The following is a 25609-nucleotide window of genomic DNA, read 5'->3' as shown; positions in this document are numbered from 1 at the left end:
AGTAGCCGGAATTACAGGCATGCGCTACCATGCCTGGCTGATTTTTTTTTTTAATTTATTGTAGGGATGAGGTCTTGCTGCCCAGGTGGGTCTCGAACCCACGGGCTCAGGCAATCCACTCACCTCAGCCTCCCAAAGGTGCGGGATTACAGGCTGAGCCACCAAGCCTGGCTCCCCCTTATCTTTCATAGCCACATTCAGTGGTATGCTGGTAACTGTTTAACAACTGACTTTCTGATTTACAGAGTTCGCCAATTTCTGTGGTGTAAATGCTCCCACCATGGCCATTTAAATTTCCCATGTGACATCATGGAATAGAATTGAGAAACAATCCCATTCCTGGTTTATCGCTGGGAACTGCCCTTAAGAAATCACTTTCTCTTATCTCTGCATTTAATTCCTAGAGGACTCAACCAACAGAGAGATCTGATAATTCTAGTTTATGAAGTCTCCCTCTTTCGACACCCCATCCATCATCATGTCATGTAAGTTCTATCTCAAACATACCCTGAATCTGCCCACTTTCATCCTACTCTGTTCTAGAGAATGGAAGCAAGACCAGTTGGTTTTACTCATGGTGATAGAACAATGTTTAAAAACATATCTTAACACTTCTACTACCTTCTGATTGGCCTAAGGATAAAAGCTAAACTCTGTTCCAACCCGCAAAGCCCTACAGACCAAGACCCCTTTGTCCTTTCCAAAGGCATCTCTCTACCACTTTCCTCCAGCTGTATTTGACCTTCTTGAAGTTTCTCACAAACTCAGTCGCATCTGACCTCCTTGCCTCTTTGTCTCCTCTTCCTGGATGCTCTTCACGCCTACTATCGGCACAGCTGACTTCCTATTCTTTGGAGCTCAGTCCAGGCATCAGCTGCGAGGCCATCTTTGAGACTGAGTATGTGTGGGTGCCAAGTAGGGTGAGGTGATGGAGAAAACTGCGTACTGCTATCAGGTAAGGAGAGTTATGGTACCTTCTTGAAGGCAAAGTATCTAGATTCTTCACTTCCATATCCTTAGCACTTACCACAGTGCTGGTACACAGTAGGTGCTTCAGCTACTGAGCTAACCTGAGGATAAGCCAGTGTTGTAGAGCTAGAACCTGATGTGAGCCTTCATTAATGCAAGTCTCTCACATCCTCTAGCCTACCCAGAAGTTCACCTGCAACTTCAATGGACAGTTCTTATCCTATGACCTTCATACTGATAGCCCTCCACCTGAAGAGCACCTGGGGGGTCTCTACACAAAAGAGGTTTCCCTGGCCATAGGGGTATGCTACAGGCACACAAACAATCCAGAAGGGCTTAGAGGTTAGCATCTTGACAGACCAAACCCTCTCCCCAACACACACACAGATGAACGACAGGGTTAGTGGTTAAATAACCCCATGGCTTTCTCACTCCACAGAATAGTCCTGAGATTCCTTCTGAGTAATCAATCTGTCAAGTGGTCTCTGTCTTAGACCATTCAGGCTACTATAACAAAACATCATGGATTGAGGAGAGGTTTATAAACGAATTTCTCACAGTACTTGAAGGTCCAACATCAAGATTGCATGTCTGGACCTGTCTCCTGGCTCCTAGCTGGTGCCTTCTGGCTGCATGCTTGCAGAACAGAAGTGGCAAGATGGTTCTCCGAGGCCCCTTTTATAGGGGCACTAATCCCACTCACCTTTCCAAGACTTCATATCACATTGGGTTTTCAACATAAGCAATTTGGGGTGGACACAAGTATTCAAACCACAGCGATGCTCAACAGGATAAAACCCAGTAGTTTAGGTGGTTCCCTCATTAACAGTTCCTTTTAATTAGAGGTTATCCCAAGCAGCATGATAGGATGGGGGAAGGGAAGAAAATGACTGAGCTTAATGGTACCCAAATTCTTATCTCCGTTTGGGATCTCTCCTAAGTGGACCCTAAGCCAGTAAGTCAATCAAATTAGCCCCAGGATGAGTATGTGTGTGTGAAACCCAGTATGGAGCCTTGATATCACCCTTGAGAGCCACTTGGTCCCAGAACTGGTCACCAGAGAAGCTGTGAGCTGCGTGGACTGGCCACTTCATACACAGGAGCAGTTGTGTTCAGGGCTCTCAAAGCCAGAGGCCACCTTGATTCACTTAACCAGGGCATTCCAGGCTGGAGATGGCAGGACCCGCCCTCACACGTGGAAGCCTTCAGAAGAAAGTCTGGTCTCACAGATTTAGAGGTTTCAATCTCCTGCCTTGATCCTGGGCTGTTCCCTTTTGGATCCTCCCATTCTGCATTCTCTACCTGCTCTGAAGTTATTGGGGCCTGGTGTGGATTTAGGGACAATAAAACCATCAAAGAACTTAGTCCTGAGAACAATCAGTTGGGAAACTTGCAATAAAGAGACATCCTGCCCAGGAAGGTGTGACTTCAAGGCAGGCTGATGAGAGAGACCTCGGAAGGGGCCCTCTCTGGGGAGTCAGGCAAGGTCCACACCTGGGAAGGCTTATGGTGCCATCTGTCCTGGACACGAGCGGATGCGTCTTATTAGCGGCAGCACAGACCCCCATCTCTCCAGGGTGTTGGCAGGGAGGCCATTCTATTCTTCCCAGGGACTCCACTCCAGTTGTCAAAGCATCTGGTGATGTGTCAGAACCTGCCTCTGGTACTTTCTAGAAATTCAGATGCCCTTTCTCCACCACATACCTACTGGGTCAAAGTTTCTACTCCCAGAGCCTAGGAACCTGACATCTTCCAAACAAGCTCCTCCCCTTCAAGACCCTTCGGCCATCCAAGCACACAGTGCCATCTTACATGGTTACCAGCGGGCCCTTTCTTCTCTTCAATTAAAGAAGTCCTTGACTGGCAGGACCAAGTGCCTGACATATCCTAATCTTTGTCCTGCTCAGGGTGCTGGGAAACAGAAGAGCATGGAGAAGGTTCTCAAAGTCACTGCCTCATGCAGCTTCCTTTTCACGGAGGAGAGCACTATCTACCTTCTTGCCTCTTTTCTTATTTCTTTTCTTTTTCCTTTTTGAGTCAGAGTCTCACTCTGTCACCCAGGCTGGAGTGCAGTGGCATGCTCACAGCCACCACAGCCTTGACTTGCTGGGCTCAGGCAATCCTTCTGCCTCAGCCTTCAAAGTAGCTGGAACTACAGATGCTCACCACCACACCTGGCTATTTGTTTTTTATTTATTGTAGCAACGAGATCTTGCCATACTGCCCAGGTTGGTCTCGAACCCCTGGGCACAGGCAATCCTCTTGCCTTTGCTTCCCAAAGTGCTGGGATTACAGGCTTGAGCTACTGCGCCCGGTTTTGTTTTGTTTTTGAGTTGGAGTCTCACTCTGTCACCCAGGCTGGATTGTAGTGGCACGTTCACAGCCATGCAGCCTTGACCTGCTGGGCTCAGGTGATCCTTCCGCCTCCATCTTCCAAGTAGCTGGAACCACAGATGCATGCCACCACACCTGGCTCATTTTTAAAAAAATTTATTGCAGAGATGAGTTCTTGCTATACTGCCCAGGCAGGTCTTGAACCTCTGGGCATAGGTAAATCCTCTCACCTCTGTCTCCCAAAGTGCTGGGATTACAGGCATGAGCTACCATGCCTGGCTCTCGCCTGTTTTTTCGTGCTGTGTCAGGCAGCAAGAAGAACTTGGAATCAAAACAGAGTAAGAGTTTGTGTCATCAGCTCAGCCTCACCTTCTCAGGAAGTTTTTCACAAGACTTGCTTGAAGAGAGGAAGTGAACCATGCAGGAAAAGTGTGTTCCAAGAGCCAAAGATGAAAACAGGAATATGCTTAGTTTTGTCAAAAGACAGCAGTGGGTTCGGTGTTGGTTACTTTTTTCCTCCACTTTCCCTTCCCCATCCCTTACCTGTTATGTTTCTTTTGCATGTTTCTTCTTCCCACAATCTTTCACCTAGCCAAATCCTACTCAATGACTTTTACAATTCAGTTCAGATCCTACCTCCTCCAGGAAGCCCTCATGTACTCCCACCTCTACACTCTGTATTTCTTTGTGCCACAATCCCCTTAAACTGCTGACTTTGGCTATCAACCCCTCATGAATGGCCTCACTTGCAGAGAGCTGCCAAGCCCAATGTCACGCACCTTTGCATAGTTCACAGCCAATGTCACACTCATCCAGGGGCATAAAGTCTTCACCAGACCACCTCTGGAGGGACATCCCAGCTCCAGAGCACCCTGTGGGGTCAGCCAAGGCTTTTGTTGGGCCCATAATACAGCTCAACTTCTCCCTCCACTCACTCCTGCCTCTTTCAAGGTATGAACCCAAGGACATCCTCTACTAATCATCTTCTCAGAGTCTGTTTAGAAAAAAAGTGTGACATTCTCCAATGGCATGTAGAATTCATTAACATAGTAGTCACTATAAACAAGCAGACTGTTGCAGTCTTAAGACAGTCTATCCAGAGCATCCAACATGCTGGGCACCCTGAGGACTTGGCATGATCATGCAGGTTCTCACAAATATTACTCAACATTGAGTAAGCTTATTCCCATCTTATAGATTGGGAAAAGTGCTCTGGGATGATAAACAGTTTGCCCGAGGTTTCGTAGCAGACCAGACGCACAACTAGGATCTGTCCTCATACCTATGCCCTTTGACAGATCAACAAATCAGGAGCTGGCATGGACTAATGCTCATCTCCATTGTGTCTCAAGACAGGCCATTGATCTTGCCTCCATTTAGATGGCCCTGACAGCTAGATCAGCCTCTCTCAAAAGTACCCGAGTACCTGGGATGGGTATTACCAATTCGTCTTGCAGTTGCTACCAAGTTTTTTTGGTGTCATCTCATTTTACTCTTGTGAACTTTCCTGGTCTGTGGACATAACTCCTTTCTGGGATTCTCAGAGCACAGCCCACAGATCACCACCTGTCCCTTCCACCAAAGGACATGCCCTTGATCAGCCAGTATATCCTCTTTTTACAGAGGAGTCCACAAAATGTTAGACGAAGATGATTGGTACACAATCACAGCACAAAAATGGGCTAACTCCCATCTTGCAGATAGTAAGGCGCCTGTGCTTACAGGAACTTCATTGTTTGAGAGAAGGCGGGACCTGCTTGGGGGGTCTGAGCAAGCACAACGGGCCCTGTATTTTGCTAGCAAGCACTATAGCTGAGGCAGCCTGGGCCCAGGGGAGAGGAGTTGCATGTCTTCAGCAGGTCCCTGCCATGTGGTGTTGGGGGCAGCTCTGTTGTCATGGGAAGAGCAATGGATTATGGGTCAGGACTTGAATCAACAGGACATCCAGGAGACAGAGACTTGTGTGAGCTCTTATCACCATTTTACAGCTGAGAAAACCAAAGCTCAGAAGCTGAGCAATCCCTACCCACTCCTAGCCATCACCAGGATGGCTTACAGTTTTTATGAACACATGTCCACGACTCAGCAACCCAAATCTATCTGTGACTCACTGAGACTGAGCAACTCCAAAAGGTGAAGGTTCCCTTCTTCCTGGCATGTGGAGTCTGTGCAAGGAGGATCTTTCATATTTTGTAGACACTATGAGGCCTCTCTAGCAAGGATTCCTAAGTACTTTCTGTGTGCTGAATCTGGGATTGATTGACCTTCCTTGTTGTTTTGGGAAGATCATCCTGAAGACAGGCAATATCAGATTAGGAGCATGGTCAAAAGTATGGTTAGGGTCAGACAGATCTGCATTTGAAGATGAGTTCTCTCTTACTAGCTTCGTGATCTTGAGAACATGGCTTTACCTCTCTAAATCTTTACTCATCTATGTAAAATGCTATATCTGTTCTCCACACCTCCTTGCTGGAATTTCCAATCTGGGATGTTTCTCGTATTATACATCTATTTCCTAAACAGAGTGCTGATTTTGCTAAGGATTGCACAGGGCTTGGGGGTTGGGCAGACAGCTGGACCTGTCGTCAGTGGGGATAACTGGACTGAGCATCCTTGGAAGTAGATTAACTTGCTTTCGTCATGTGGCTGGTGAGTTGGTGCAGGTTATTGACTCCTTTTCAGATAGCCTCTTCACTGGGAAGCCTGGGCTTCCTCACAGCATGGTGGGGTTCTGAGCACAAGTGTCCCAAAAGATAAGAGCACCAGGTGACTTAGCCTTGGAAGACAGTGTCATTTCCACCATATTCTATCAGTCAAGGCAGTCAAAAAGGTTGGCCCAATTTCAAGGGCTGGGGCTGTATGAGAACTGGAAATTAAGTTTGCGAACCTGCCACTATGCGCTTACGTTGGCAGCACTGTACAAACAACTCAGTGAGGTTTCATAACCTTGGTACATCTGTGTCTTACAGCTGTGTTCATGTCGACGTGTGGCGGTGTCTTACTGTGTGGTGTTATTACTGTTGCATGTTTGTGTGTGCTGTCACAAGAATGTTGGAGCTTGAATTACAGCAACAAGCAAACACTAAATTTCTTGTTAAACTTGGCAAGAGCGGAAGTGAAATCAGGGACATGTTAGCCCAAGTTTACGGGGATAATGCCATGAAGAAAACAGCAACGTACACATTGATTAAACATTTTTCTGGAGGAGAGAAAGCATCACTGAGGAAGAAAGGTCAGGATGGCCAGTAACAAGTAGAACTGATGAAAGCATTGCAAAAATTCATTGAATTGTGCTTCAAAATAGTCAGCTGACTGTGAAAACCATAGCGGACCAAATAAACATTGATAGAGAAATAGTTAGAAAAATCTTAACTGAACATCTTGGCACAAGAAAGGTGTGCAAAATAGCCCTGAAGGAGTTCTTGCATCACGACAATGCACCAGCCCACACAGCACTGCCTGGGAGGGAGTTTTCAGCCAGTAAACAAATACTTGTATTGGAATACTCTCCCTGCTCACCTGATCTTGCCCCCGGTGACTTTTTTCTTTACCTGAAGATAAAGGAAATATTGAAAGCATTCAGGGCATCAAGGGTAATGTGACAACAGCTATGATGGCCATTTCAGAAAAACAGTTCCAAAATTGCTTTGACAGGTGAACTAGGTGCTGGCATTGGTGCATAGCTTCCCAAGGGGAGTACTTCGAAGGTGACCATAGTGACATTCAGCAATGAGGTATGTAGCACTTTTTCTAGAATGAATCCATAAACTTAATTGTCAGATTGGGTAGACTCTACCTCTTAGGTTTGATAGAATAAATGGGAAATGACATGATGACCACTTTTGGAAAGTACATTCTGCCATTCTGATGTCCTAACCCTATATTCATTATCCCTTCCCTGAATCAAGTTCAGTTATGCACCTCAAGTATTTGAGTCTCTGCCATTCTGTCTGACATCTTCTTCTGCCTTGCCTGTGGGCTGAACCATCAGTCAGCACCACCCTGGAAGCCCCGGGGGCTTGACACTTCTGAAGGAAGGTGATCTCAGTCATCAGGAATCTTTGACTTCTTCCCTTCCTATCCTGTTTCTATTTTGCTCTCTGGGATCACCTCCCAAAGAAACCATTTGCACCCAAGTCTTTGGGCCATCACCAAATCAGACGTTTGAAGATAGAGAGGGTCTGAAGCCATGCATTTAGTAAGGGGATGCAACCCTCTCCTGAGTTGGTGATTCTGGGACCTCTCAAGTGATGACCACCACTAGGACAACAGGTTTGTATGGGGGTCCCTGCCACAGAACGTTTTCAGGTCGAAATGGACTTGTTATCTGGGTACATAACTCAGACTCCTCAATGAACTCATTGGATTCTTAGAAGGGAAAGGGTGAGGTGGGGTTGCGGGGTGGGGAGAGAAAGCAGCTTTATGTGACATCCCTGTATATGCTCGAATCCACTTTCAAGAAAAGAAAAAAATTGCTGTTTGGTGTAAAGACTGCATGTAGCTGTGGTGACTTTGAGAGCCATCATTATGTGGCTGGGGTTTCCCCAGGCAACATCAGCTAATGACTGAGCACAGCAGGAGTACTAGGTCCTGGCTGTTTCTGTCCAATGCAGCCCTGCTCTGATGAGTATTCTTTGGGGCGCTCCACTGGGGTTTGAGACCTTATCAGATTCGCATCAAGATCTGAGGCATCCTCTGCCAGCTTCCTCTCCGTCATCCTGCACATATAGCAACCACCCTCCCCATACACTGCTCTCCTGATCGCTCAGTCCTCCAGTAAGCAGTTGCTGGCACAAATGAATACACTCCCAAAAGGGACAGCAGGGTGGTGGGGTGCCTTACAGAAGGGATCTTAGTGTGTGCGGACGAGTGTTTAAACTTGGGAGGAGGGTTTAAACACAACATCAGCAACAGCATCATGTCCAGTCTTAGCCTGAGCCTCTGTTCAGTCCAGCCTCCCTCCTTCCCACCATTTCATGCCTTGTCCACCTTTTACAGCAAGCAGGGCGGGTCAGCTCAGATGGCCACACCTTCCCAGGGAGCTTTAGAATATAATACATAATTGCCGACCAGGATGTGTTGGTGCTGAGTTTATCAAGGAGTTAAATGCCGGCATTCTTCCCTCAACTCCAGAGCCAAAACTAACATAAACACCCATTCCCCATGCGTGACTCTAATTCCATCAGCAGGCTGACCAGGCCTGACCCTGTCGGAGGCCCCCTGTGATTTATGACCTCACCAACAGATGCAGCGAGTGAGAACTGAGTCAGGCACCTGGTACATGGGAAGAGGGCGACTCAAGAAACCTAGCAGCAGTCTAAGACCCTCAGTTGGTAGGGGTAGGAGAAAATGTAGCTGTCTTCAGGGAAGAGACTCAAGGATTTGGAGGCTTTCCTGGGTGGGTGGGAAAGGACACGGGCCAAGCTATCTATTTAGGGTAGAAACTAGGAAATTCCCTTTCCTGCTTCTCTCTTCTTTTCCCCTTAAGTCAGCTGACTTGTGAAGAGAGGAAAAGCAATTCCAAGCACACGTCAGTGGCATGAAATGATGGGGGGGGTGGCATTTAGATCTTACCCCCTGCATTCCATTCCACTCACATCTCTCCATGTATATAATGTTATGTGTTTTTGTTTTTTTTTTGAGATAGGGTCTCACTCTTGTCTCCCAGGCTGGAGTGCACTGGTGTAATCATGGCTCAGTGTAGCCTCCAACTACAAAGGAATCCTCCTACCTTGGCCTCCCAAAGCACTGGGATTACAGGCATAAGCCACTGTGCCCAGCACCTACATCCTATTTTTGTGTTAGCAATGGCATCATGATAAAATTGTGAGTTTTTAAAATGACTTTACATTAAATTACATAAAGTAAACAAATCATGAATATAGAGCTCTATAAATTTCACAAAGTCAACACTCAAGTACAGCCATAATTATGCAAGTCATCCCTACGTTGAAGCTAGTTTTTTGTTTTGTTTTTGATCTGGAGTCTCACTCTGTTGCCCAGGCTGGAGTGCAGTGGCACGCTTAAAGCCATTACAGCCTCGACCTGCTTGGCTCCTGTGATCTTTCCACCTCTGCCTTCCAAGTAACTGGAACTACAGGTGTGTGCTACCATGCCCAGTTACTTTTTGATTTATTGTAGAGACGAGGTCTTGCCAAGTTGCCCGGGTGGGTCTTGAACCTGCAGTCTCAGGCAATTCACTTGCTTCGGCCTCTCAAAGTGCTGGGATTACAGGCTGAACCACCGAGCCTGGCATTTTTTTTTTTTTTAAGAAAAATATGCTTTCCAGAAGACTGTCCCATAAGCTTTATTCCTACATGCGGAAAATCTCACCTGGTGCATCTGTTATTTTATGGGTTTTTAACTACCTGATGAGGGACGATCTTAGCATGAGGGGTTGGAGATGGTTGCATTCGAGGACATTTGGATTAGATGAAACACTTGCTAACTAGCATGAGAGGTATCCCTCTCTGTCCTCACTTCCTATATTACCTCCGTCACATGTGCTAATTGATGCTGAAGAGTTTGCTCTTAACTATGGATCTGAATAAAGCCAGGTCTGAATTCCATCTCTACCTCTATTTTAACAAGTACTAGGCCCATTTTAAAGTTAAAGAAATGGGAATACCTCACACTTGTAATCCCAGTGCTTTGGGAGGCCGAGGTGGGAGAATTGCTTGAGACTAGGAGCTTGACACCAGCCTGGGCAACATAGTAAGACCCCATCTCTATTTTTAAAAAAATGAGCCAGGTGTAGTGACTCGTGCCTGCCATCTTCACAGCTACTCAGGAAGTTGAGGCAGGAGGAATTGCCTGAGTCTAGGAGTTGGAGGTTGAGGTGAGCCATGATCAAACCAGTGCACTCCAGCCCAGGCCACAGAGTAAGCCCCCCCCCAAAAGATTAAGGAAATGAAGCTTAATTATATCTACTCTCCACTTAATTTCCAAACATCTATGTGGAACACTTATTTGGTGTTGGACACTGAGCAAAAAGAAGACATGACATCCTGGTCACGCATACTGTCTTAGGATCTGCTCTGGGATCCAGATGGACGTTAACAGGAGATGTTCTCAGGATCCACCAGTGGAGATCCTTCCACTCAAAGTGGAACTGGGGAGGGAAGAAAGCATACAGGTGTCTAAAATCAAGTAAAGTTACCCACAGTGGAGCCCTGGAGATAGTGTAAGTCCTGTCATGGGGGTGAGGGATCTGGGGTATTTATATCCCCGCATTCTTCAGTGATGAAAACACTTCTGGTTCTCCGTGTGTGCAGCCAAAGCAGTCCAAACCCATCTTTCAACAAGAAGGTGCAGGCTTCTCAGAGTGGATGTGCTACCTAGAATGGAGGGACTTAATGGAAACAACAACAACAACAACACATTTTAAAAAGTGAATGTGCTTCAGGAACCAGTGGACATGAAAAAGGTCAAGAGAGTCCAAAAGATATAGACAGAGCACTTGGCCTTTGCCTCATCCACCACAGAACATTCTACAGGCATGGAAAATACTTCCTAGATGCTAGATAATCCCTGCTGCATTTCATGAAGTGCACACTTCATAGCTGAGTTCAGATCCCTGTACTTCCACCAGCCTTTCGAGCCATGGATTGGTTTCACCTTCTTGCATGTAGCTTTCCTCATACAGAAAACCACATCCAGAGAACTACATTCCAGTGACAAACTGAGAAAAGTCAAGAATACTCTCAGCGCAAAACTTACTATGCACTTAGTTTTTAATCTCTCATGTTGGCAAGGGGCTTTCAATGCAGCAGCAGGAGCAGGAGGTGTGGGATCAATGGCAGTCACACCAGTAGAGCAGCATCGAGAACCTGAGAAGCAGGACGTGAAGTTCCAGCAGGGGTAGTGAGGATGGCAGCAGCAGTGGCTGAATTAGAAAGGACAACTGCGTCAGATACAGCATGGAAAGGATCTCCTTTGGGCTAGAGCAGGCCCAAAGACTGCAATAAAAATGGAAAAATGCTCCAAGTGTGCAGGAGCCACTCCAGCACTGACGGCCCCAATGGTAGGGAGAACCATATACTGTTTTAGGTACCAGAAACTGTCAATCCTTTTTTTTTTTTTGAGTTGGAGTCTCACCATGTTGCTCAGGCTGGAGTGCAGTGGTATGCTCACAGCCACCGCAGCCCCGACCTGCTGGGCTCAGGCGATTCTTCTGCCTCAGCCTTCCAAGTAGCTGAAACTACAGGCATGCGCTACCATGCCTGGCTACTTTTTTTTTGATTTATTGTAGAGATGAGGTCTCGCCAAGTTGTCCAGCCTGGTCTTGAACCCCTGGTTCAGGCAATCCTCTTGCCTCAGCCTCCCAAAGTGCTGGGATCATAGGTGTGAGTCACTGTGCCCAGCTAATCCTTTTTATAGTTGGACATAGGCCAAGAAATAGGCTGACAGCAGGACCTGAGTAGGTGTGCTGACCATTTGGTCTTCTTCCAAAGTTCTGCCATTCTTCACGTTCTGTGCTCAAAGAGGATCACTTATTTGTCTGTACTCACCTGGAAGACAGAGGGAAAAAGAGCCAGGAGATGCAGTCAATGAAAGGCACTAGCAGGTGATGGGAAGACATGTGGTGAGAGGCTGGGGTACATAGTCTCCTTTCTCCTTTTCTGCCTGTGGCTGCATCTCTTCATCCTTGGTTTCCATGGTGACAGCTCACAGTCAGGCCTCCGAGCATTGGTTACTTCCCCTGCCACCCCAGCTCTGGGAAGGGTGAGGTGGTAATGAAGCCTCTGAGACTACAGCAGGGCACATGACAACATCTCTCACAGGTTTCCTCAACCCTGCCCAGCCCTATGAATATTAATCCAAGATGGATACCTTCTCCAGTCAGGATCCTAATGGAGAGAAAGGTATTTGTATTAAGGATTTCATGTAGATAGTATGCAAGCTGGTGAGAGAAAAGGGACACAAAAATGAGCCAAATTCTAGGAATAGGTTAGCTCACAGGCCAATAGACTTCCCAATAAAGGACAGGACACCACTGCAAGTAACTGGGACTTAAAGTCTCCTTTTAACTTGACCTGGATATTAGAGCTTTGGTACATAGGAACATTCTCAGGAACCAGAGTTCCTTGAGGAGAGAAAGACAATTTCATGCATTAAAGAAGAAGTATCCTTTTAAGAGAGGACTTGTCTTCCTTAGAAGAAGCTGGTCTCTGAAAAGGGGATGACCCTCTGGTGAGGGGTTTGTGTCCATGTCCTTTTGCAAAGGCAAGAGGATCCCACTGATCCCAGTAATCCATTCTGGGAAGGCCTCTGCACAGAGAGCCAGAAGAGTATATTGCTTATAGTCAAGTCTCTTTTTAGATCCACTGAGGGCCACTCCAGGGTCCCACTGGACAGGAGAGCACACCCCATGTTCTGGAGAGGAGCCCAACATCACATCAGAGATCAAAGATATTTCCAGCAAGGCCCTACTACTAGGAACTTGGTTCTATGGTCTTAGGAGTGTCCTAGTAGAGCTTGGTCCATTGCACTGATGCAGGGATGATCAGAATTCGGAATATTTGTGTGTAAGGTTTGGACTTCTGTCTCTTTCCATTAGAACACAGACATTAAGAATTATTCTTTAAGTGAGGTCTATCCCTCTACTTCTTGAATATCACACGCCCCCCTACAAAAATTCTGTTGAATGATCAGCATCATTTGAAGTTCTGCATTTTCACTGTCAACTAAATTCAGTTTCATTATCAAAAGCCAAGATATCATCAGTGAGTAACACATTCAACACTTATTAGAGAAAGAGGCCAAAAGTGCTCAATGCCAAATCCTTAAAAGATTCTCATGCTGCAGACATGATTGCAGGTTTGAATGCAACATTCCTGCTTTTGTGATAATCACACTCACCAGAGCAAAGTCTCCAAGCCATACAATTGCAAGACAGATGTCCTTTGTGTTTTTCATTCTATAGTTATATCTATGGCTTCGGAGAGTGGGAACATACCTATTTCAGGTGCTATGTGAGCTCCAAGGATTGTTTCTTCCAATCCCTTTGCGTGGTTCTTCTCTGGCCTCAGGTAGTGTCCTCACATGCATATTCAGATTAGTATTCAGCTAAGATTCAAGGGGACACTCCTCAGATCTCTGGAGTGTTCTTTCTGTGTAGCTGTTTCCTCTATAGTATTCTACCTTGCTAATTCTAGCCGTCCAACTTTATTTCTTAACTCAGGGAGATTTCTGAGCTGCTCCTGTGTTCCCTCTGCCTGTGCTGCCTTCTGAATATTCTCTCCAGTCAATATGCCGAAAGTTGTAGGGCTCACCTTGTTTATTTCCTCTTTTAGGGATCATAGTCTTGTGTACTTGATGTCAAGTGTCTGAACATTGGTGTCTTACACATTTTGCTATTTTTTTATCCAGTTGTTTCAGGCAGGGGGATAAATCTGGCTCCTGCTATTCCTACATAAGAGAAAAATGTGGACTTCTCCTGGTCAAAAATAGAAATTTTTGGAAAAAGCCTTCAGTGGAGGTAACCCTTGGTCACTAAGAAAACGTCTAGTCTGACTTATGGCAGCTTTCTCTACTACTGCAGTGTTAGATAACTATCTGCATAAATAAAGAATGGTGGGATAGAGAAAGATGGGCAGGTTTCTGGTGTGTATTTATCAAGTAGCTAAGATTTAATACAAGAGATCTTAATTTAATCCTTTACGACTGGGAATCTAAGAGCTATTGGACACATTTCAGGTCTATAGGCCCATAGACCATGTTTGGTGCTCCTAGTACAAGTAGCAAAGGCCATATTAATCCAACATTGTGGGACAACACTAGATCCCACAAATCTAAGACCTGTGCTGCCCCCCAACGACTCCTGTTACCAATCTCCCCCCAAATCCAGTCCCTATATACTTGCTTCCCCAGATTCTTAGGGAGAGAACTCAGGCCTCCAACTAAGCTCCTAATGACACATACCTCATAACTCCAGACTCCTCAGTCCCTTGGCCTAGAAGGGGTTACTGCCTGGGCAACTCCTATTAGCTGTGGCTCAGAACTCTATTTAAAGGGAAATAAAACTAAGTGATTTAGGCAGAGTGGTTAGTAAAAAGTTGGTTTTCATTTTACCTTTAAAAAATGCTTTGTGAGGGCCGGTCTCAGTGGCTCAACCTGTAATCCTAGCGCTTTGGGAGGCTGAGCTGAGTGGATTACCTGAGCCCGTGGGTTCGAGACTTGCCCAGGCAAATTGGTGAGACCTCATCTCTACAATAAATCAAAAATTAGCCAGGCATGGTAGCACATGCCTGTAGTTCCAGCTACTTGGAAGGCTTAGGTGGAAGGATTGCCAGGGCCCAGCAGGTCGAGGCTGTGGTGGCCAGGAGCATGCCACCTCACTACAGTCTGGCCGACGGACTGAGATTCCAACTCAAAAAAAAAAAAAAGCGTTGTGAAATGCTTTCTTTCCATTAGACTTTAATTCTGAAGTAAGGTCGGCAGCAAGCTGGGCTCGGTGGCTCAGCCTGTAATCCCACGCCTTTGGGAGGCTGAGGTGAGCGGATTGCTTGAGCCCGCGGGTTCGAGACCTGCCTGGGCAGCAAGACCTCATCTCTACAATAAATCAAAAAATCAGCCGGGCGTGGTAGCGCATGCCTGTAATTCCGGCTACTTGGAAGGCTGAGGCGGAAGGATCGCTGGAGCCCAGCAGGTCGAGGCTGCGGTGGCCGGGAGCGGCCACTGCACTCCAGTCTGGGCGACAGAGTGAGACTCCAACTCAAAAAAAAAGGTCGGCAGCATAGAACAGCAGTCCCCCACCTTTTTGGCATCAGGGACCGATTATTCCATGAGTAGGGAAGGGATTCAATTAAGAATCCTTTCATCAAATCTTAGTCAAATCTCACTGCTAATCACCGCCTCAGCTCCACCTCAGATCATCAGGCATTAGATTCTCGTAAGGAGTGCACAGCTGAGGTCCCTCACACGCATAGTTCACAATAGGGTTCCTGCTCCTATGAGAATCTAATGTTGCTGCTGATCTGACAGAAAATGGAACTCTCTTTGCTCACCTCCTGCTGGGCAGCTTGGTTTCTAACAGGTCACGGACTGGGACCAGGCTCTGGACTGGCATTCAGTCAACAAATGGAGTCTAAGGTAACAGTAACTAATACTGTTTAGGGTGAAGTTACTGGTTACAAGAGGGTAGTCTTTCCAGACAGTTCTGACTTAGATACCTAAAGGAGCCATTTCAATAGAAACCTTTTCTGGCTGATCATGAACTCTGAGAAAAGCAATACATTTTCCTCAAGGAAATCAGCTATGTGGAAGCCAAAGCAATGCCATCTTGGATGCTGATCTGCCAAATTGACTTCTGATTAATTCCAGTTCTGGGAAGGCCTCTAATATTTCCTGCTTATCTATTGTTCCTTGTATAAGAGCAGTTATTTACCATAAATCCTGCCCTGAAGTCAAACAACCTTGATATTATCATACTTCAATTATCCCACACATCCCTTCTGAATCACTCTTTATCTATGGTATATAAGTCCTGTGTCTGGGGAGTAACAGGGTGGGAATTCACCATCTTGTCTCGTCACTGCTCAAGACACACATGGCTCTGTTTGTAAGCCCTTAATAAATTAAATGCTTCTTTCTGAGAACTGGATATGTCAGCCTCTCTCTTCAGTCTTTCAGCTTCCTTGGACTTCAGGGGTAGATTTGCATAGATCTACCTATCTTGAAACAACCTATATCTCAATAGAATCATGTAAGATATTTGTAAGAAACATGGAATCTCTCTTGCCAGCAACACCAGCCACAAGTTTCTTGCTTTCAGGATCCCTTGAGCCAATCTAGAGTTTCAGAAATTAACAGGCCATAGAAAGAAGTGAAGCAAACACTAATGGCAAACTAGAGGCTAGAGAGAGAGCAACCAACATCAGAGGTCTGAGATAATTTAGGCAAGCCTTTAGATCTAGATCCTAGATCATCTGAGGAAACAGTGATCTGAATCCAAGATAGGAGTCCTAGTGATTCTCCGTCAGACTACTGCGGTCTCTATGATCTGGTTTTGTCACCGAAACTACTGTCATTTCTGTCCATTAAGAACTCACTCAACAAGATAGTCTTGTTACAATAATAACAGTGCCAAAAAATGGCAGTCTGAGTAGAGAGTGGGTACTTTCTACTAGACACAGGCAGTTCTACTGGAGTGGTCTACCCCCAGCCAAACAAGGCTCAAGAGGAGAGCTGGTGTCACAGGATCTATAGCTGTATTTGGGCACTAGGAAGTGACAGTGCTATGCTTCACATGGCTCATTGAGAATACAACATTTTTCAAAGTCTCTTCTTGGAAGAATGCCATTCTGTGCTAGATAGTAGAGTTGGTGGTCCCACAAAGAGTCTTACCCATCCATAACCTGGTCCTGTTTCAACAAATGCCCAGTTTCAGGATCCCATATACTTACTGATGGGAAAGTATTAGTTCCAGACATGGGCAACAGTGACTGTAAGCACAAGATCCAATCCCAGTTAAACCACCACTCAGTCCACATCACTCTGAATCACACTTGCCATAAATATCTTTAGGTGAGGTTATCGATGAAATCAAACATTTGAGGCAATACTGAACATGAGAAGCTGAAATCTAACAATGTTCATATGGCTAGCACAACCCTGAGAACTCTCCAGGCTGGTCATGAAGGCCACCATATTGAGTCACATTCTGACTGACTGATTCAGGATGAACTAGAGACATTTACAAGGTAACATGTTCCCCATCTTGAATGATATTTTAAATTTTGTAAAAGGGAAAGACTGCACAATTAGCAAGACTCAATTTGGTAAATTTAGCATAAAATGTTCAGTTTCTTAGCAGAAGATGGCATCAATATTGCCAAGACTAGGTGACAACACATGCCAATATCATTTTTTTTTTAAATGGAAACACTATTGACAGTTTAGGTCCACAATGGACAGTATCATAGAACAGAAAGAAACAGGCAAGATAATGGAGTGTAAAATGGTAGCAGACAGATTAACACTCTTCACCCTCATCCTCTCCCTCAATACTATCTGCTCCAACCTCCTCATAATCCTTCTCAAGGGCAGCCATGTCTTCATGTGCCTCAGAAAACTCTCCTTCCTCCAGCCCCTCACCCACGTACCAGTGAACAAAGGCACACTTGGCATACATCAGGTCAAACTTGTGGTCCCCCTGGAGCCCAGGCCTCAACTACAGCTGTGGTATTACGCAGCATGCACACAGCTTTCTGTACCTTGACCAGGTCTCCACCATGCACCACGGTGGGAGGTTGGTAATTGATGCCAACCTCGAAGCCAGTGGGACACCAATCCACAAACTGGATGGTACGCTTGGTCTTGATGGTGGCAATGGAAGTATTGATGTCTTTGGGAACCACATCGCCACGGTACAACAGGCAGCAAGCCATGTATTTACCATGGCGAGGGTCACATTTCACCATCTGGTTGGTTGGCTCAAAGCAAGCATTGGTGATCTCTGCTACAGTAAGCTGCTCATGGTAGGCTTTCTCAGCAGAGATCACAGGGGTATATGTGGCCAGAGAGAAGTGGATGCGGGGATAGGGCACCAGGTTGGTCTGGAATTCTGTTGTGGAAGGGGGCTTAAAAAAAGACATCTACAATGTCAAAAATTAGGCTAAACATGTACTCAGCCTTTGTACAGTTAAACATGTACTCAGTCTTTGCACAGTTAAAAGGTTCCCTTCCTGGAAACTGGCAACAGTACTTGCTGGCTAGGTTAAACTGTCTAACAGTTTTTTTTTCACTTCTGTGAACCACGCTTGCATTGCTTGAAAGGCACCTAGGCCTCCAGGATGTTGCCGTTTAGCCCACTAGAAAAGTCCCAGTGTGGTTTAGCCTTTCTTAAGCAAGCCCCTACAGCTAATTAGGGCTTCTTGCAGTGGGACTGTTATGTTCAGCAGGCAAGTGGCCGCCGGCCCGGCTCTTGGCTCTCCTTTTTATAACTTGTACTTTTGGAGTCTGTGAATTAAGTGTTTGGACCCTATTTCACTGTCAGGTCAATATTCAGGGTTCCATCAAATTTGAGGGAAGCAGTGATGGACGACACAATCTGGTTAATAAGGCGGTTAAGGCTAGTGTAAGTTGGGCACTTGATATCAAGGTTTCTACGACAGATGTCACAGATGGCCTCGTTGTCTACCATGAAGGCACAATCGGAGTGCTCCAGGGTGGTGTGGGTGGTGAGTATGGAGTTGTAGGGTTCAACTACTGCTGTGGAAACCTGGGGGCTGGGTAAATGGAGAACTCCAGCTTGGACTTCTTGCTGTAATCCACAGAGAGACATTCCATCAGCAGAGAGGTAAACCCAGATTCAGTTCTCCCACCGAAGATGTGGAAAACCAAGAAGCCCTGAAGACCTGTACACTGGTTGGCCAGCTTGTGAATTCGGTCCAAGACAAGGTCAATGATCTCCTTGCCAATGGTATAGTGCCCTGGGTCATAGTTATTGGCAGCATCTTCCTTGCCTGTGATGAGCAGTTCAGGGTGGAAGAGCTGGCAGTGGGTACCAGTGCAAATTTCATCAATGACCGTAGGTTTCAGGTCTACAAACACTGCCCTGGGCACATACCTGCCAGCACCCGTCTCACTGAAGAAGGTGTTGAAGGAGTCATCTCCTTCCCCAATGGTCTTGTCACTTGGCATCTGGCCATTGGGCTAGATGCTGTGTTCCTGGCAGTAGAGCTCCCAGCAGGCATTGCCGATCTGGACACCAGCCTGGCTGACATGGATGGAGATATACTCATGCATGACGGGAACTTGGAGGTCCTGGAAGAGGCGAGGGGACGGCGACAGGAATCTCCCACTAACAGACTACCAAGGAGTTCGGGGGAGAAGCAGTGAGAGCGCCAATATCCTTTGTATAAGCACTCAGTTGATACCTATAGCTTCCTACTTGTTTCTACCCCTTGGTTTGCCTGTTCTTCCCACCTGATTTGCCAACACTGATTTACTAATCACTCAACTTAAGGTGGAGAAGCAAAGGATAGTGGCAAACCATAATTTACACAGAGTTAAAGGAGCTCTATAGTCATTAGAAGTCTCAGAACCATGTATGTTGACAAGTGGGAAGCCCAGTAGCCACAAAGATTGTCCACGGTGAGCCAACATGACATTCATATGCAGCAATTCCGAGGAAGATCTAAGTGTCTTTCATTCCAATGTTTACCTTGTAGACCTGGGTTAACAAAACCACATTTAACTGTCAATACAAAAAAATTGAGGTTGAATAAATGTCCAGAGATGACTGAGTGAGAACAAGTCAAGGGACCTATAGCTGCATTTGAAAGCAAATCTATGAAAATATCCTATTGTGCTCTAAACACAATGGTGGGGGTAGGGGTGGGGTAGTGATGGGAATGTCATACCATTTCTCAAAGGAATTGGATGTACAGAGTTACCATGGAGAAGCTAATTTGGCACATTAAGGTCAGAAGTTGGGTTCTTCAGGGTATAATTCCTCTCCCTCACAGGACTATTAAAAGACTAGAGACTAGGATGATCAAACCATACATGGTGCTGGAGACGGTGGGGCAGCTGGGTAGCCTCTATGCTAGTATGGGCACCATATGAGACTAGTGTAGGATCTTAGTGCAGGATACTTAGATGAGCACTTCCACAAAGTCATAGGGCTGCTGGGAGACCAGAGGTATAGGCACAGCCTCGTAGATATGTACCACCACAGAGTTCCAAGGCAGCATTTTAATCAGCATGAGGGTCTATATGCCTACCTTGGTGGCCAGGCCAGTGTACTAGAATACCTAGTAGGCTGCAGAGCACCTGGATGCCTCTTGCCTAATATGGCCCCCATGCACAGTCAGCTACAGGCACTTAGATGCATATATTTGCAAATTAACAGTGAAGTTTGGGAGTGCATAGGCTCTAGAGATGCAGCTTTTGTCCCTGACAGGGCTATGGCCCTTCAGAGGACAGCATATCAAGAAGGGAAAGACCTGGCCCCTTCTTGTGTCTTTGATGTAAGCCCTGCCTTTCTATCTGTTCTTTTTTTTTTTTTTGAGTTGGAGTCTCACTCCAATGCCCAGGCTGGAGTGCCGTGTCACACTCATGGAGCCTCAGTGTCGACCTGCTGGGCTCTGGCGATCCATCTCAGACTTCCAAGTAGCTGGAACTACAGGCACACGCTACCTTGCCCAGCTAATTTTTGATTTATTGTAGAGACAAGGTCTCGCCAAGTTGCCTGGGTGGGTCTTGAACTCGTGGGCTCAGGCAATCCACTTGCCTCGACCTCCCAAAGTGCTGGGATTATAGGCTGAGCCACCGAGCCCGGCCTCTATCTGTTCTTGACACATGAAGAAGCCTAGCTGGGGGCCCTGAAATTTGAGAAAAATACTTCCTTGAGTTAAAAGGCAAAGACAAGAAAATAGAAGAATGTCTTCAAAATAAGTTTAAAATTTACCTTCCCCCCCAGACAGCTTATTTTAAAAACAAGTGTATACTCACATTTCAATTTTTTTAGAGATTTAGAATGACTTCAAGGTCATGACTTGTCTTCTGAATTCTCAGGTGGTTGTTCTCGCAAATGATTGCATGTAGAAATATATGTATTTCTCCATACATTCCTTTGAATATATGAAGATAGTCTCAAACAAACATTTAAATCTGGCAAAGAATTCTAGTGGCATTTGACTCACAACTTAGCCTTTAGAGAAGACAGTACCTCAATTAACCAAGGAATTCTGGAAATAAATACTGATCATGCGCTCACCTTATATCTACTTAACCTATTAGGGTTTTAGGAAATTCCATGGAGGCCATTGAATCAAGGGGTGAAACAGGTTGGTGAAGGGAGAGTGAGATTACAAGTAGGGAATTTTAGAAGTGCAGGTACCACACTTCCAGGATGTAAGTGATGAAAAGAAACCATATCACTGGGATAATCCTGCATAGAAAAGTGCCCAGACTGTTCACTACTAACCTAATTCCCTTCTTCAAGAAGATTCTACCTCCCATGGCCAGGAAGAGATACAAAAGCATGGTCACACCAAAGTCTAGCAAGGCAATGGCCTGGGCCTTGGGTTTTAAAGAGGGGTATTTTTTTTTCCATGCAATATAGGGATAAGAATCAAAATACAGATTTTTAAAATAGAGTTATTGGCCCTGCCTCCCCCCCCCCTTTTTTTTTACCATCTGCACTGATTTTTTTGAACATTTATATTTGTTTCTAGGATAAGAACTAAGACATTCTTCAGGTAATTTCAATTTTGCAGTCAGTATGAGTTTTAACTTCATGTGGGAGAAGTTATTCTAGCAAACATTGTCTTTGCCACAACAGTCTCATGATTAACTTGGAACTCATGAAGACATTCTAGTATAAAGTCAAATCTAGGAAACCAAAGAGACCAGAGTATATCATGTTACATGGCTCCAAAATAAGCCCCAGAGACACTTCCTTCTCCTGAGCTTATTTTGTAGGACAGCACAAGAAAACAAGAACCTCAGTTTGAGGACCCGATCTAAGATTTCCTATCTGTGGCTGAAAAGTTTACAGCATCCGCCATTCTAAGGTCTTTGTGAAAATGCCTGAGATGTTTGTCTTTGGTTGCCTAAACTCCCCTGATAAAATTCCATGTGTGTGTGGAGACAAACACAATCCTGTCTTGTCCCTGTCCCACATATCACTCCGTGGAGGAAAAGGCCCCCTGCTCAGAAGGAAATGAATCTTTCAACCCAAAGTGACGCCAGCCAAGGTTCTTCTCAGAGCCTACAGACCAACTCCAATTTATGTCTGGATAAATTCTGAAGAGTTGATCCAAGCAAGGATTCACTATCCAAGACAGCTGTCCTTGAAAGTCAAGACAAATGAACTCAAGTTCAATACTTCATTCTCTTTAAAAAGACACCTCTCTCTCTCTACATATGTATATAAAATCAGTTACCAAGAAAAAAAAAAAAAGACTACACACAACCTAGTAATCAAAGTCAGAATTTTTTTCATCAGAAGATGACTTAGACAAGGCTAAATGGATCTTCTGGGAGAAGAGTGATCCCAAAAACTACAGGCCTGCAAAAACACAGAAGGACCTTCAAGTAGTTTGGACACCAATGTTTAACCACAGTCCTGGCTGTTGTGATGGCTCTTGGTTGTTTTGCTACATGTCTTTGTACATTTCTACCTATGTATGGCTTTTGTTTTGATGAAGTTACTGTTAAAACCTAAAGACCGAAGGATAAGAAATTGTAGAAAGTTTTGAATAAGTCTCAATTTCTCTTGACTCAACCACCATTTCTGCTCCACTCTCAATACATGGGCTTAGTCTAGCTGAACTATTAAAAGTCTCACCCACTGAATCTTGCCTATCAAGTTGGGCTCCCTGAGTGCCACAAGGTATTCTCATCAATAACTTGAGTTCACAAGAGTGGGTCTATCCTTGCTCAGAGTATGAACCTGAGGGCGTTCACTCCTGGATGGTTAGAGGTTCTTAGGAGGATCTTTCTAAGTCATGGTTTTAATATTTTGGTTATACTAGAGACAAAAACCCAGAATCATAAACTAGAATTAAATTCTATTTGTTTTTTGCAGCTACCAAAATGAGTAGAAAGAGGTCTACACTAGCACAACACAATTTCAGTCAAAAACTTCTCTTGTTAGCTTAAAGATTCCATTAACCTAGGAAATCATCCCACTTAAGAGTAAAGAGAACAAGCCTTGGAGGCTAAACTCAGGTGCAAATCTTGGTTCTTTCACATGCATCATGTGACATTCACCAACCAGGTTCTAAGCCTTAAGCTTAGGTTTCCTGATACAGAAAATGGAATTTTTCCATGCCAGTCATTTCATAGCTCAGAGGAAGCACCCAAAACAGATCTATAGTAAATATTTATCACATCTATTAAATAATGAAAGGGGGAATTCTTTCATGATTCTGCTGATTTACAGTAAACATAAGGATAGATCTTGGTTTGACTCTAGTGATGGCATTAACTGAATTCTGTCTGGTCTTCAAGAACAGCTGTAATATTGTGAAGTCCAGACAACTCAGTTCAAGTTGACATTACTTACCAAAATTGATGTTTTTCCCTTCTTGGGAAGAAGGAGTCCCATCATGGAGCCCAGATCAATCTGGGTAAGTTCTTCTTCATCCTACCTTCCCTTCTCCTAATTGTCCTAGTAGATCTAAAGCAAAGGGTATAGCATCAAGGCCTTTATTTCTCATACCCAGTTAATAACTCTTGCTTATCTGGACAGAATAGGGGGGTCAAGTTTTAATTTCATCACACTCACCCCTCCTTTTTTCTCACTGAAGCTTTCCAGCGTGAGTGGGGGTGGGGGTGGAGAAACACAATCACTGCTTTTATAGAATCAGGTGTGTTTGCCCAACAAGTGTAGCTATGTGGAATGGGAGAGGATATTTATTTTTTTCTTGAGGTTGTTGATAGGGGAGGGTCTGATTTATTCTGATTGGGTTAGGTTTTCCTCTCTTGATAGGAAGTTTTCCTTCTTAAAGATTATAATTCCTCCTGTGAGTACAAAATCGGTTAAGAGAAAAGAGAAACGTGTAATTGTTGTAATGTTCCCATGACCACAGACCCACAGTCTTATTTCCCTGAGCTGTTCACACTGACTGTTCTTGCTGACTGTTTGAAAACTCCCTAGCCACAAGTTCTGTGTAATTATATGCCTTGTTAACTGAAATCCAAGAGATTGTTCCTTTTGGTTTAGTTCCTTGTACCCTCACCCCCTGCTATGTAGCCCACTTGTGGATTTTGCCTTTATAAGCTTCTTGCTAATTTTCACTCAGTGTCGAGAGCTTTCTTGGTGTGAGCCTACTCTTAACTGCACGCTATTAAAGGTCTCAAAATTTGAACCTAGTGTGTTGGCGATTCTCCTTTCTCACAGTTTGGGTATAACAAGTTAAGAGTTGGGAACCATGGACAAAATTCCATCATAATATCACAACGCCCTTGTGTGAAGACAGAGTTCAGAGTATAAACTGATGAGTATCTTTCATAAGAGGAAAGGGTCTTATTGCTTGGTCTTTCATTTATAGCAGAGTTTTTTATATTTAAATGTAAAAACAAAACTTATCTACACATTTTCTAGAGGAAAAAATTATTCTGCTCACCAAGAGCCAGAATTGAGGTGAGTAGTGTGGCTAGAAATAAGGATCTCCTGTTGAGTGGGACAATCAACCATCTTTTTTCAGAAGTATGTAAGTGGGAGAAAAGGAAGTCTACAGTTTTTAAAAGACATTCATGGTCTATTAGACAAGGTGGAATGAGGGGGGAAAAAGACATGACAACCAACTACAATGTGTTTATTTTGTTTCCATCCTAACTCAAAGAATCTGTTAAAACAAGACACTTAGAATCTGAAGTTTGAAGTTGATGGGTTATTTAATAATAAAGGAATTGTGGTTAAGTTTTTAGCTATAATAAAGGTAATATGGTGATGGCTAAAAAGCCCTTATCTTTAGATACAAGGGGAGCCAAAAAACTGGGATTTATTTATAAAATGTTGTGTATTTATTCTTACATGTTTAAACTTTAGTCACCTTCAAAGTACTCGTCATTTGATGCAATACACCTACTGAGATGCCTTCTCCACTGCTCAAAACAATTTTTGAACTTGTCAATTTTGATGACTTTTAGAGTTTGTGTTTTTGTTTCACCTCTTCCTCATCACCAAATGTTTCTTTTTGAGGACATTTTTCATCCAAGGAAACAAAAAGAGAAGTCAGGGTGAGATCAGGTGAATAGGGAGGGTGGGACACGAGGGTCCTTTTTTGGTCAAAAACTGCTGAACACTTAGTGGGGTGTGGGCAGATGTGCTCATAAATCACTCATCATGCAACGGGCAAATGTGTTGAAAGACTCCAAAAAAATTCACCGAAGCTGAATGCAGACTCTCACATCAACTCTAGCTGGTACACTGACGCCAATAGTTTTCCTAGAACACTTACCTAGTGGGGAAAACCTGTACTACAAGGGGCCTGCCCTCCAAAAAATAATTCCTTTTTGGGGTGTCCCCCCTCAAATACACATACTACAGTATTTATGGCTTAAGTAAATTGAGGTCTAAAATTGGCTTCAAATAGCTCAATGAAAGTAGGTGGGAGTATATAGGAAACAAGACCAGCCACGACTGATAACTCAAGGACAAAAGCATGTGAAAGTTAGAGCAACTGTCTCATTTGATCATGTCTGAAAATTTCTATAACAAAAAAGTTTTTAAACAAAAACCTTCCAGGTCACCCAAAAGTCCAGAGCAGCTGTAACCCATGTAGGTTCAGGGACTATAGAAAAAATAAGCATTTCTGGGGACTGGTGCAAAATTATTTCATTCTAT

General features: G+C 44.6%; 1 pseudogene; it reads right to left on the bottom strand.

Annotated features, from left to right (window-relative positions):
* Positions 1-17278: 17278 nt before the first annotated feature.
* On the bottom strand, positions 17279-19053 carry LOC103256355 (annotated as a pseudogene).
* Positions 19054-25609: the final 6556 nt, after the last annotated feature.

This window comes from Carlito syrichta, unplaced genomic scaffold (genome assembly GCF_000164805.1).
Source record: "Carlito syrichta isolate Samal-C Ts95f unplaced genomic scaffold, Tarsius_syrichta-2.0.1 Scaffold78064, whole genome shotgun sequence".
Classification (NCBI taxonomy): domain Eukaryota; kingdom Metazoa; phylum Chordata; class Mammalia; order Primates; family Tarsiidae; genus Carlito; species Carlito syrichta.
The sequence above is the reverse complement of the archived record's forward strand: the minus strand, read 5'-3'. Positions and strand labels throughout refer to the sequence as shown.